Below are 13,296 nucleotides of genomic sequence, written 5' to 3' on the forward strand. Positions count from 1 at the left end.
GCCTGTGTGTCTCGGTACAACTATCTGATGATGGTTGTTTGTCAATAATATGTGTGGTCAGCAACTGTGGGTAGTTAGAGTGCACTTTGGATTACATGAAGCCCATTTTTGTGATCCCAGATGAAGAGGTGTAAGTCCTTCCTCTGTCTCAATCACATAGTCTCAGGTAGGGGGGAGTTTGTGCGGCCAAGGCCTACATGTCCAAACCTTATGTCTCCTTTTTAGGTCTGGCCTGTGTGTGATGACAGTCTGAACAGACACTCAACAAGTATTTACCCAGTCATGTTGTGCAGGCTTTAATGTTTGTGCTTTGCAGCATGTGTCTAAAGTTTAAAGACATGGTTCCTGCTCATCCTTTTTTGGCAACGGTGTGTGGTCCAGATGCTGTGCTCGACTGTCCACAGACACTTGCTTCTCTGTATAATTCGATATCAAGTTATTTGCTGTTGTGTCATGCTCTCCATTGTTTCCAAGTGGCATGGTGGGTCTGCCAACTGTGTAGTGCAGGGCCTACATATGTGCGTAGTATTGTAGATGTAATTCATGATGCTTTTCATGCTATGCACTGTGACCTATGCAGTTTGGACTCATGTGTCATATGTATACAGGTGTCGGATTATTTCCTGTCTCTTCACCTTGCCCACAGCATCGTCGGGGGACACTGAGGGAGACACCGGCACGGACGTGGAGGAGGGATCCAGCACCGGTGCCACCAGTGTTGGGGAGTCTGGCGCAGCAAGTGGCACGGAGGGCGAGGGGAGTCAGGCGGAGGACCTGTCCAGTCCCAACACCGACTATGACGCTGACGGGTCCGAGGCTGAGCTCCCAGAGGGGACAGAGGCTGCTCCCACAGCTGAAAGCAGCACTCCATCTCTCGCCGCCCCCTACATTTCCATCACCGCCCTCCCACTTGCTCGGGTCCCTTCTGTCCGTGCTAGGCAACAACATGTCTCCTTCGTGCCAGGCACCGCACCCCCTGCCCCTGTCTCCCCTGCTGCTGTCAATGCCGAGTCTGTGGACATCCTGCGGCAGTTGCAGGTTGGTCAGACATCGCTGCTTAATATCCTCCATGGCCACACCAGACTGCTGACACAGATGGTGTCGTACATGGAGGGCATGTCAGCAGCGATGTATGACCAACGGATGTTGCTGAGGTCCACGGACTCGTCACTGACGGCATCAGTGGGTCTCCTGCAGTGCTCCGTCCCCCCCTACCCCTGTACCATCCACACTTCCCACTCCCATGCCTGTCCCAAGCACACCCAGACTAGGCCTGGGCCAAAATTCCGTTCCGTTCGCGGAAATTGCGATATTTTGGCATTTTTGCGTTCCGCGGAAAGCGCGAAAATGTCAAAATTTCCGCATTCCGCAGCTTAGCGATAATTTGTTTCTTGCTCGCGCTGTAAAAAAATACATTCTCGCGTTCGCGCGATCGCCTTACCTGAATCCCCGCGTTCGCCGACAAGTTTTCCCGACCCGGTCGCGTTCTCCACGAGATGTTGGATTTTGGTAGCCATTTTGCGCTGTCTCGCGACAGTTCGCGGCCGCATTAACGTCATTTGTCGCGCGATCACGTCATTTGTCGCGTGATCACGTCTTTCTTCTCGCGATCATGCACCGCGCGAGTATGAGAAGATTGAGATCTCGAACACGTCATTCTACATCGCGAGCCAGAGAATGAGGACGCGGGCACGTCTAATCGAACGCGTACAGGAGAAAGAGACCCCGAACACGTCATATCCAACGCGACAGGGACGAAGAAGAGAACGCGATCATGTCGTTTTCGACACGCCGGCGGAAGTAATGTGAAGCTCGAGAACTCAACAACGTAAAATTTTCAATTTGGAGAGGAATATCGGCTCTAGCAGCATGAAACCTTCTGAAAATGCTGATTTTGGATGAAAACAACTCCTTACATTGACATTTGGCTTTCCTTTTTTGTGCAAGGAGTCATTTTTTTAAAAGGTGAAGAGAGGGAGGAAGTGACACAGAATCTCCAACTTCCTGTTCCTGTCCAGCAGGCTCCTCCCAGTGCTTTGTCCATCTCCTGCTCATTCTGCCTTTGGATTTGGAGCTGGAAAGATCACTCTTTTTGTCTGCTGCATCATTGCAATTGGATTTGAGGATTTTTGGAATAGGATATTTTACAAGTAAGTGGATGTTGTGTTTGTTTGATTGTGGGCATTGCAGTTGTTGTAACTACAATTTATTTTTGATAATTAAATATCATCATTCCTTTTTGTTTTTTTTTAAATTTTGTGGGTAGTAGTAGTAGGCCCGAGCTAGCCATGGGCATGACCTCATGGGTGTGTGTGTGCATGATGAAGCAACTGTTCCTTTTGTTGTTTTTTGAATGTATTTCATTTTCAAGCACATTTAGGGCATGGATGGCATTGGATTGAGTTGGGGAAGTGTGTTTTTTGGGGTGGCCTTTGTGATGTTGTTGGGCCTGGCCATGTGGCTGGTGGAGATTTTGAAGCCTAGGCCTGCAAGCTTGCCTGGCCTTGTCTGCCAACAGGCCTGCTTTTTCATCCACTAGATCAGAGCAGGTAGCCACAGCTTTATTAATCAAGTGTTTTCTGTGTGGTCTGTTGAATTTAGACATCATTTAGGGCATGGATGGCTTTGGATTGAGTTGGGGAAGTGTGTTTTTTGGGGTGGCCTTTGTGATGTTGTTGGGCCTGGCCATGTGGCTGGTGGCCATTTTGAAGCCTAGGCCTGCAAGCTTGCCTGGCCTTGTCTGCCAACAGGCCTGCTTTTTCATCCACTAGGATCAGAGCAGGTAGCCACAGCTTTATTAATCAAGTGTTTTCTGTGTGATCTGTTGAATTTAGACATCATTTAGGGCATGGATGGCATTGGATTGAGTTGGGGAAGTGTGTTTTTTGGGGGTGGTCTTTGTGATGTTGTTGGGCCTGGTCATGTGGCTGGTGGCCATTTTGAAGCCTAGGCCTGCAAGCTTGCCTGGCCTTGTCTGCCAACAGGCCTGCTTTTTCATCCACTAGGATCAGAGCAGGTAGCCACAGCTTTATTAATCAAGTGTTTTCTCTGTGATCTGTTGAATTTAGACATCATTTGGGCATGGATGGCATTGGATTGAGTTGGGGAAGTGTGTTTTTTGGGGGTGGCCTTTGTGATGTTGTTGGGCCTGGCCATGTGGCTGGTGGCCATTTTGAAGCCTAGGCCTGCAAGCTTGCCTGGCCTTGTCTGCCAACAGGCCTGCTTTTTCATCCACTAGGATCAGAGCAGGTAGCCACAGCTTTATTAATCAAGTGTTTTCTGTGTGATCTGTTGAATTTAGTAGGGGTGGGCGGAATTTGCGAAAGCGACTTTCGCAAATTATCGCGAAAATGTTAAAAATCTCCGCAAACAAGCGGAAATATCCCGAAGATGCGGAAGTTTTTTTCCGGCATGTTCGCGAGATTTTCTGCATGGTTGCGGGTCGCCAACTTACCCATGTGGTTGCTTGCGGGCGCGGCCATCTTGTTTTCAGTTGTCTCGCGGTGCATGATCGCGAGAAAAAAGACGTGATCGCGCGATGCATGACGTCACTGCGGACGCGAACTGTCGCGAGACAGCGCAAATGGATAAAACAATACAACATCTCATGGAGAACGCGACCGGATCGGGAAAACTTGTCGGCGAACGCGGGGATTCAGGTAAGGCGATCGCGCGCGCGCGAGAATGTATTATTTTACAGCGCGAGCAAGAACCAAATTATCGCAAAGCTGCGGAATGCGGAAATTTTGACATTCCCGCGCTCTCCGCGGAACGCGGAAATGCCAAATTATCGCAAATTCCGCGAACGGAACGGAAATTTTGCCCAGGCCTAGAATTTAGACATCATTTAGGGCATGGATGGCATTAGATTGAGTTGGGGAAGTGTGTTTTTTTGGGGGTGGCCTTTGTGATGTTGTTGGGCCTGGCCATGTGGCTGGTGGCCATTTTGAAGCCTAGGCCTGCAAGCTTGCCTGGCCTTGTCTGCCAACCGGCCTGCTTTTTCATCCACTAGGATCAGAGCAGGTAGCCACAGCTTTACTGATCAAGTGTTTTCTATGTGATCTGTTGAATTTAGACATCATTTAGGGCATGGATGGCATTGGATTGAGTTGGGGAAGTGTGTTTTTTAGGGGTGGCCTTTGTGATGTTGTTGGGCCTGGCCATGTGGCTGGTGGCCATTTTGAAGCCTAGGCCTGCAAGCTTGCCTGGCCTTGTCTGCCAACAGGCCTGCTTTTTCATCCACTAGGATCAGAGCAGGTAGCCACAGCTTTATTAATCAAGTGTTTTCTGTGTGATCTGTTGAATTTAGACATCATTTAGGGCATGGATGGCATTGTATTGAGTTGGGGAAGTGTGTTTTTTGGGAGTGGCCTTTGTGATGTTGTTGGGCCTGGCCATGTGGCTGGTGGCCATTTTGAAGCCTAGGCCTGCAAGCTTGCTGGCCTTGTCTGCCAACAGGCCTGCTTTTTCATCCACTAGGATCAGAGCAGGTAGCCACAGCTTTATTAATCAAGTGTTTTCTGTGTGATCTGTTGAATTTATACATCATTTAGGGCATGGATGGCATTGGATTGAGTTGGGGAAGTGTATTTTTTGGGAGTGGCCTTTGTGATGTTGTTGGGCCTGGCCATGTGGCTGGTGGCCATTTTGAAGCCTAGGCCTGCAAGCTTGCCTGGCCTTGTCTGCCAACCGGCCTGCTTTTTCATCCACTAGGATCAGAGCAGGTAGCCACAGCTTTATTAATCAAGTGTTTTCTGTGTGGTCTGTTGAATTTTTAGACATCATTTAGGGCATGGATGGCATTGGATTGAGTTGGGGAAGTGTGTTTTTTGGGTTGGCCTTTCTGATGTTGGTTGTCTTAAAGACATGCTTTTGTTGTATGTGTCTGGTGTGTTGGTGTGCAATGCATGCACCCTGCAGAGCTTTTTGGGGCCTATGAATGTTCGTATTTACATTTTGTTGCATTAAAAAGGCAGAGCAGTGTGCTTTAGCAGGCATCCTTTACCTGGCTTTTATAGGCCTTTTGTCAGCTCCTGGTGTTTCCCAGGCCCCCGGCTTGTTTGTGATTTGTGTGTGTCCATGTGGGTGGTGGCCTTTTTAGGTGTTTGGACTGTGAGTTATTAGTGTCCTGCTTTTGCCATAGGCCTGCATGGTTTTCCTATTGGCTCTTTGGCTTACTGCTTCCATCCATCCACCCCCTTTGCCAGCAGCAGCTCCATGGATGCTGAGATGCTCAAATAATGCAATGGTCCACCCCACTTCATTACATTTTTATTTTGTTGTTTATTATTAACTTTCCTATCCTTCCTGAGAGTGTAGTGTGTGGCTGTACACAGTACTAGTAGTATAACATAGCTCTAGTTAAAAAAAAAAGTCATAAATGGCTAGACTATCTTTTGTTTGCACCAGTACAGTACTAAGTAACTGAACCACAACAACAAATGCAACATTTCACTGATGTTATTCTCCTGTCTTATTTGCTTTTAGGTTCAGAAAAGACAGAGTAGGAGGTGTCATCAGCATCACCCGGCTACCTGTTGTACTGCCAGCCAGACAGAAGTCCTGCTGCGCATCACATCCACGTGTGACGAGAACTTGTTGTGCATTTGCATCCTGCCTGACATCTGAAGAAGATGGCCCCAAAGAAAGGTACCAGGTCCAGTACCAAGAAAGTTGCCGGTGAGAAGAAGGAACAGAAAAAGGAAGTGCCATTAACCACGACTGGTGGCGTGCCGGACAATGTTTTTTTTGGCACCAAAGCGTTGTCCGGGAGCCAAGCTGGGAGCAGCACAGTGGTCCAACCCCACCAACCTAGGCCCAAGGGCTTTACTGTCGCAGAGGTAGCCAGTCTACTAACGAGCAGCGATGTTGAAGAAATGTCATTACCGCAAAGTAGTACACAATCAAGTTCAACGCAGGCGCAAACTCAGCAGATCAGTGTCAAGCCGCCGCAACAAGAACAGCAGCAGCCGCCGCAACAAGAACAGCAGCAGCCGCCGCAACAAGAACAACAGCAGCAGCCGCCTCAACAAGAACAGCAGCAGCCGCCTCAACAAGAACAGCAGCAGCCGCCACAACAAGAACAGCAGCAGCTGCCGCAACAGCCCACCATAGTAGTTGTTGCTCCTGACGTAGGGGCATTTCAGGAAATCGAGCTTCCTGCAGACAAAGTGGAGCAAAGTCAAACCACTGTTTCAGAAGATCTATTGTCTTCCAGACCACCAGCAAGGAAAAGGAGGCTTAGTCCATCATCTTCTTCTTCAAGCCCCGCTTCTGATGATCGTGATGACACTTGGGTCCCACCAGCTCGGTCTGAGAGTGATATACGCCACAAGACAATGCTTCTGAAAAGGAAGGTCCCAGAAAAACTTAGAGTTATGGAGGTAGATGTAGAAGAGGGGGGTGATGATGTTGATGAAGACACGCCAGTCATCACGCAAATTACTCCCGCCCCAAAGGGATTGGAGACCGACATTCTCACCCTATCCAGAAAGGCTGCTACTGAGCGGGATGTAGCACGGATCTCACCAACACAGGTTACACCACCACTACCTCCAGCTGCCATATTTTCCAAGGCCCGGCAGGGACCTACATCCAGCTCAACCATCTCAGTAGGTAGTGGTAGTAAAAGTCACAGTGTAGGTGGACAGGGTCACATATTTTCAAGCACCCCCTCAAGTTCATCTGGTGTTGAAAGTGGCACATCCAGCAGTGCCAGAAAGTTCTCCTCCCCAGTTTGGGACTTCTTTTCTGTTAGCGCCAAGGAGAAGAACGTTGCTATATGCTCAATTTGTCGGCAAGGTGTTCGGCGTGGTAAGCTTGGTACTAACTATGGTACCGGAGGACGAGCAAGTCATCTAAAAATACACCACACTATCGTGTGGGAGGATCACCTACTTAAGTTAAAAGAAAGTAGAAAAACTAAACCCATTGAAGTTGGTCAGGAATCAGGGAGTGATATTATTGTGGTGGCAGGTGAAGAACAGGGAGGCATTTCTAGCCCTGTCTCCAGTAGTGCAGTCCATGCAGTGGTAACGCCCACATCCTCCTCAGTAACATCAGAGTGGCACCGCAGTAAGAGCCATACTCAGAGTCTGGGTGAGACACCAAGGCGACCGGCGAGTACCTCAATGAGACAATCTGTGTCGTTGAGCCTTAGTGGGTTAATGAAAACAGCACCACTAAGGAAAGTAAGCCAGCCTACCATTGAGAGCATGTTTAGGTTGGAGGGGCAGTTCCAACACAACCACCCAACAGCACGATTGTACAATGCGAAGCTGGTTAAAATGTTAGCGCTGGACCTTCTTCCTTTTTCATTTGTGGAAGGGGTGGGTTTCCTTGAATTTGTTTCTGCCATCTGCCCGAAATGGAAAGTTCCCAGCCGGTCCTATTTCGCAAGAATTGCTGTTCCGGCACTACATCATGATGTGCTGGAATTGGTTGGTCACGGTTTGCAGCAGAGTGCTGTGCACAATATCCACCTGACAACAGACATGTGGAGCAGTTGCCAAGCCACAGATTACATGTGCATCACTGCACACTGGATCTCTTTTGTGGGGGTTAGAGATAAACTATCTGCAAGAGGTGTTGTTGACACAGCTGCGATTTTTGAAGGTACTCGGAAACATGCAACTGTAGCCATGTTCGCCATGGAGAAATCTCATACGGCTGAAAACATTTTAGAAGAGTTTCGCACCAAGGTTTTGGAATGGCTACGGCCCAGAGGGCTTGGTATTGGTTTTGTTGCCACAGACAATGGCAGTAATTTACTTAAGGCCATGGAACTTGGTTCCTATTTCAGGGTTCCGTGTTTGGCACACTGCATAAACATTATAGTGCAAGACTTTCTGAAAAAAGAAGCCATAGTCAGCAATTTACTGTCCATCTGCCGAAGAATATGCACTCATTTCAGCCATTCTTTTAAAGCTCGGAAGCAGCTGAGGATCATCCAACGTGAATTTAGGATGCCAGTCAAGGCACTCATCCAGGAGGTGGCAACACGTTGGAACTCAACGTATTACATGCTTGATCGTCTGTATGAACAGCACAGGTCCCTCCATGAATATGTCTGGTACAGAAGCAGTGATGCTAGTGTTAAAGGCATGACCCTTCAGAGGGAGCAATGGACCCTAATTAAATGCCTGACTGAGATGCTGTCTCCTTTTGAGGTCTTCACACGTGAAGTCAGCAAGGAGGACTGTACAATGGGCCAAGCTATCCCATTCTTGCAAATGCTAGAGCATGAGCTGAATAATGTGTCTGAATCCTACAAAGGTGTAGAGGACAGAAGGCAAGCCCATGACTTGGTGGAGAGCTTATCCAGGCGGTTAACTGAAAATGTAAGGATACAAAATAAAATTTTGTCACAAGAACATTACATTTGTGCCACAATTCTGGATCCACGTGCAAAATTAGGACTAGTGAAGACATTCCTTGCTTTTTCCGACAATGATGTTTCCCGCTACAAAAGTTGTATAGCTGAAGCAGCTATTAAGTTTGAAAACGAAGGGCTGCTAATTAAAAGCCCGCCACATCAACCCACAACAAGTACTGATACTGAAGCAGGCCATGCAGAATCAAGTGCAACTTCGTCGGTTGAGGGCAGTGCGGTTGGCTCACAATCACAACACTCACCATCACTATCGACTACAGAAACAAAAACTGGATCATTAGGCCGAGTACAATCATTATCATTACAGGATTGGTATGTAAAGATGGGCTATTGTAAGCACAGTGCTGATGCACAGAAAAAACAGCACAAAAGCTTACCATCAGCAACCCTGAACATTGAGCGGATGGTCCAGGCCTATCTGGACGACCCAACAGAGGTGTACGTTGATCAAAACCCATTGCAGTATTGGTATAGGAAAAGGTCTGAATGGCCACAGCTCAGCAGGCTGGCGATAAGCTATCTGGCTTGCCCTGTCGCAAGTGTCTCTTCCGAATGTGTTGTCAGTGCTGCTGGTTCCATTGTAACATTGAGAAGGACCAGTCTATCTGCAAAAAACGTGGAGAGGTTAACAATGATCAAAATGAATCAGCACTTCATACCACCGAATTACACAATACATGAATCAACAGAGGAAGATGAGGACAGCGGCTCAGGTGACGGAAGTATTGTGTCAGATGATTACCTACTACTGGAAAAAAAAACAGAGTTTGAGGACGAGCTATACTTCCCTGACAATTAGGCTCGCACTTACTGTCTTCCTCCCTTTTGTTTTTTCCCCCTTTGTTTATGTGTCTGTCGTTCCGGTTATAAACTTGTGAATCGCAACAAATCCATTATCACCGTCTTCTACTCTTCTAATTTAATATACAAATTTCAGGTGTCTGCCATTTGACAGTACAGTCCTCCGAATCCAGCTTCTCCGCTCGATCATACTGAATCTCCTGCTCAATTCCATTTCCCTCATGAATGATGATTGGATGATGGTAACAACAAATTCAAACTTTGCTCGTCCTTCCAAAACAAGTGGACCATGAATCAGATGACTTCTATAGCTATCCTCCTTTCAGAGCCGAGAGAGACTGGCCATTAACTGAAAATAAGATGGAACAGGTAATGATTGATGCCATGCATTGGCCGCAGAGTCGCAGACTGAATGATGTAGATTTTGTTGTGTTTGTTGCGCATGAGTTTATGTAATTGTGCACTGCCACTAATCAACTTTCTACAGAACACACTAATTTTCCCCTTCTTGCAAATAAGAAATGTGTACTTCTCCTGCATCTTGGTGATACATTGCTTTTAATTCAATACAGGAAGGGGACTCACTCAATCTGCGCAATGCGTATGACTGTGACACAACAGCACCGTCCATGATGATGATGGCGAAATAGACGGCCCGTTAACAAGATGAGATGGAACAGGTAATGATTGATGCCATGCATTGGCCGCAGAGTCGCAGACTGAATAATGTAGATTTTGTTGTGTTTGTTGCGCATGAGTTTATGTAATTGTGCACTGCCACTAATCAACTTTCTGCAGAACACACTCATTTTCCCCTTCTTGCAAATAAGAAATGTGTACTTCTCCTGCATCTTGGTGATACATTGCTTTTAATTCAATACAGGAAGGGGACTCACTCAATCTGCGCAATGCAAATGACTGTGACACAACAGCACCGTCCATCATGATGATGGCGAAAGAAATGGCCCGTTAACTTAAGATGAGAAGGAACAGGTAATGAATGATGACAATTAATGGCATGCATTGGACACCTGACTCTGAGCTATTGGTCTTTGTGTTTGCGTTGTTTGTTTGTTGTGCACAAAGTGATGTCAAAGTGTACTAGTAGTAATCTATCTTTCTGTACACAATAAAGAATGACTCAAGTCAATAACATTTATATTTCTACTCTTGTTGTGTCATAAAAATTTTACTTATACTGCAGGCCGATCTTCAGTCAGTCAGTAAAAGTATCAGAGATGATGATGAAGTCAGGAGGATGTTTCAGGAGTGGCATAAAATGGAAAAGCCTAAAGGTAAACACGTCAACAACAACCACAGCAGACCCAAATGTCTGTGTAGAAGTTGAATAGAGTGTAGCGGTGGGATGACTGCAGTGCATTGATTTTACTAACTTAAACTGTAAAATGCTATGTTTGGAATGGATAATGTGCTTTCCGTTTGTCCAACTCTTTGAGAGAAAAAAAAAGGACTCTAAAGTGTTAACGTAGGATGTGCTATTGCTAAGCACTGTGGGCCTGCTCTCTCCTGTTACTGTTGAAGGCCAATGCTGGAAACAGACTAGAGTAGAGATGATGCATACATGCCACCTCGGAAAGTGTTCCTGTTGCACTACACCATCACTTGTGCATTTGTTTTCACTTTCTTTCTCAATATCCCCTTTGGTTTTCCATCTACAATTACAGGCCGGGCCTTGCCCTAAACTTTGTAAAACATTACAATGCATATTAATTACCTTACCAATCCATCACCTTTTTTTTTCCAGCCGGGCAGTGGCGAGGCGACACACCCAAGATTGATGGACGAGAGGAGCAAGAGGAATGCCGAGATGCAAATCCAGTCCACATTTTTGACCGGGATAAGACAGTAACAGTATCCACTTTTATCTTCTTTTAAATAATTTGATCAATATCTTGTATACAATCTTTACAACAGTGTGTTTTTGGAGTTGCTTGTTATCATCATTAGGTTTGCTCTGTGTTTACGTTTCTTCCCTACCAATATTTAAAATTTATATTTGCTATGTGTTAAAGTATTAAGGCCGGAACAACAGAACAAGAACTAGAAGTGTATGTAATCCGGGTCTCTCATCATCATGCATGCATTGCCTTTTTCTCCCTTAACAAATGGATATGGTAGTCTTCAATGATTGTCGTTTGTTTGTCTATGTATGCATACTGTTTTTCTATGTCAAACCTTTCCCAAAAACCCCCTTCCCATCCATTCAACAAACCCTAACCCTCTTCCCCCGGGCTGTGTGACTCATTGTCGAGGTGTAACTAAATTAAATGTACACCAATACTTAATCACACACTTGCTGGGGCGGATGTGGTGAAAGCAACACTACTTCAATTTCAAGGCAGAGCGATGATCTTCTTCTGCTTGGCCACCCATGAGTAGGATATTTCAGAGGTTATTTTATTCAACAAAGGAACATATGCCTCAGCATGAATTGCCGGCATTGATTGGATTTGTTTGTTGTCATTCCTCATATACAGCACTAACTGTTAGACTGTAGGCATAGTCAAGTGACTTGACACAACTATAGTTTGTAACTCTGTCTAGTAGGCTATCCTCCTAACCACCATTCAGTTTTTTTGTCAAATATTTGAGCATATTATTGTTGCTCGGTAAGTTCTGTACTGTACTTCATTCAACTACTCCTCTAACAGTCTCTCAAAGGCGATTGACTGTCTCCTTTTCTTTTTTTGGAAATGCTGCCGCCCTGCCAGTGTCTACTTCTACTACTATACTACCACCACCACCACCACCACCCCATGGCATGTATGAAAAAGGAAACCATCTTCAACATCCAGCCAGTGCTGTGACACAGTTGGACATAAACATCAAGCACCGGTAAGAGACAAGTTTGGGGGAGGCAGAATTAATAATGGATATGTCAATGATTTCGTTTTCACACACCGGTACAAAGAATGCATAGACTAGAGGACAGACTGAAAGTACTAGAAGGACCAGTCAATGAGTGAGGTGTGTCTCTCATCTATCTGTTTGTGTCTTAGACAGTCAGCCAATTATTGAAATCAAACACAGTCTATGGGCGGCCATGCACCAGCAAGGAAACAGTGTGATGTTAAACAGTTACCCCACCTACAAAACATTAACAACATTGCATGTAACATAGAAAAATATATTTAATTTACCCTAACAAAAATAAACTAAACCCACAAAAGCTGACCCACCCCCCTCCCTAACCCCAACCACTGTCCATAATAGAAAAAAGTCTGTAACGCCCAAACGAGTTAAGAACAAGAATTAAAAAAGGGGCAGAACAGGATGACAGGGACTAACTGGTGGGGCGGGACTCGAGGAGGACACGCATCTGGCACATCTCGCCCTCTAAACGGGCGACGCGGCATCTCAGGGTGCGGCAGTTGCAGCCACAGTGGGGGGGGCACCGGAGATGGCACGGTGGCGGCGGGCAGCCGCCAGACGGTGGTGCCGTACCGATGGAGGGTGGTTGCTGGGGCCCGGGCCACGGGAGGAGGCTTCCTCAATTGCAGCCGCAGTCTCCTCCTCCTCCTCGGCTAAGACCACCAGCCGCCGGTATTCTTGCTGGATTGCCTCCAGCTTCCGGCGCCATGCCTTGGCGGCCAACTCCCTTCGATTTAGTTTAGGAGTAGCTGTGTATCAAAAAGAAAAAAACAAGACAATTGTAAAATATACTCTTAGAAAAACAGTAAGACAAGTTAATTACTTATACACATAGTGGCATGGTAGAGTAGCACTATAAAGCATAGTAGTACATAACATTTTAAATCGCGCCCGTCCTTCTTCCTTCCACCCGTCTCTCACTTTTTAGTTGAACAGTGCACCAGGTGCTCTTCTCAATAAAACTTTCAAAGAGGAGTTGAAATTAGATAGATGAGGCCATTGGTTACTCAATACTCCCGCTCCTATGCCAATTAAAGGGATTCTAGTCTTATAGTTCACACTTAAAATGTTCACAACAACTCATAAAGTCCGCCCGCCATCCTCACGCTAAAAAGGGTGGGGGTCCCATGGGGACAATTAATTAGGATGATGCGTCCGGCACAGTGGCTGGCGCATCCTGTTTTTTTTACATTCTGGTTGGCGGTGCCGAA

The sequence above is a fragment of the Triturus cristatus genome, chromosome 4_1, assembly GCF_964204655.1.
Source record: "Triturus cristatus chromosome 4_1, aTriCri1.1, whole genome shotgun sequence".
Lineage (NCBI taxonomy): Eukaryota > Metazoa > Chordata > Amphibia > Caudata > Salamandridae > Triturus > Triturus cristatus.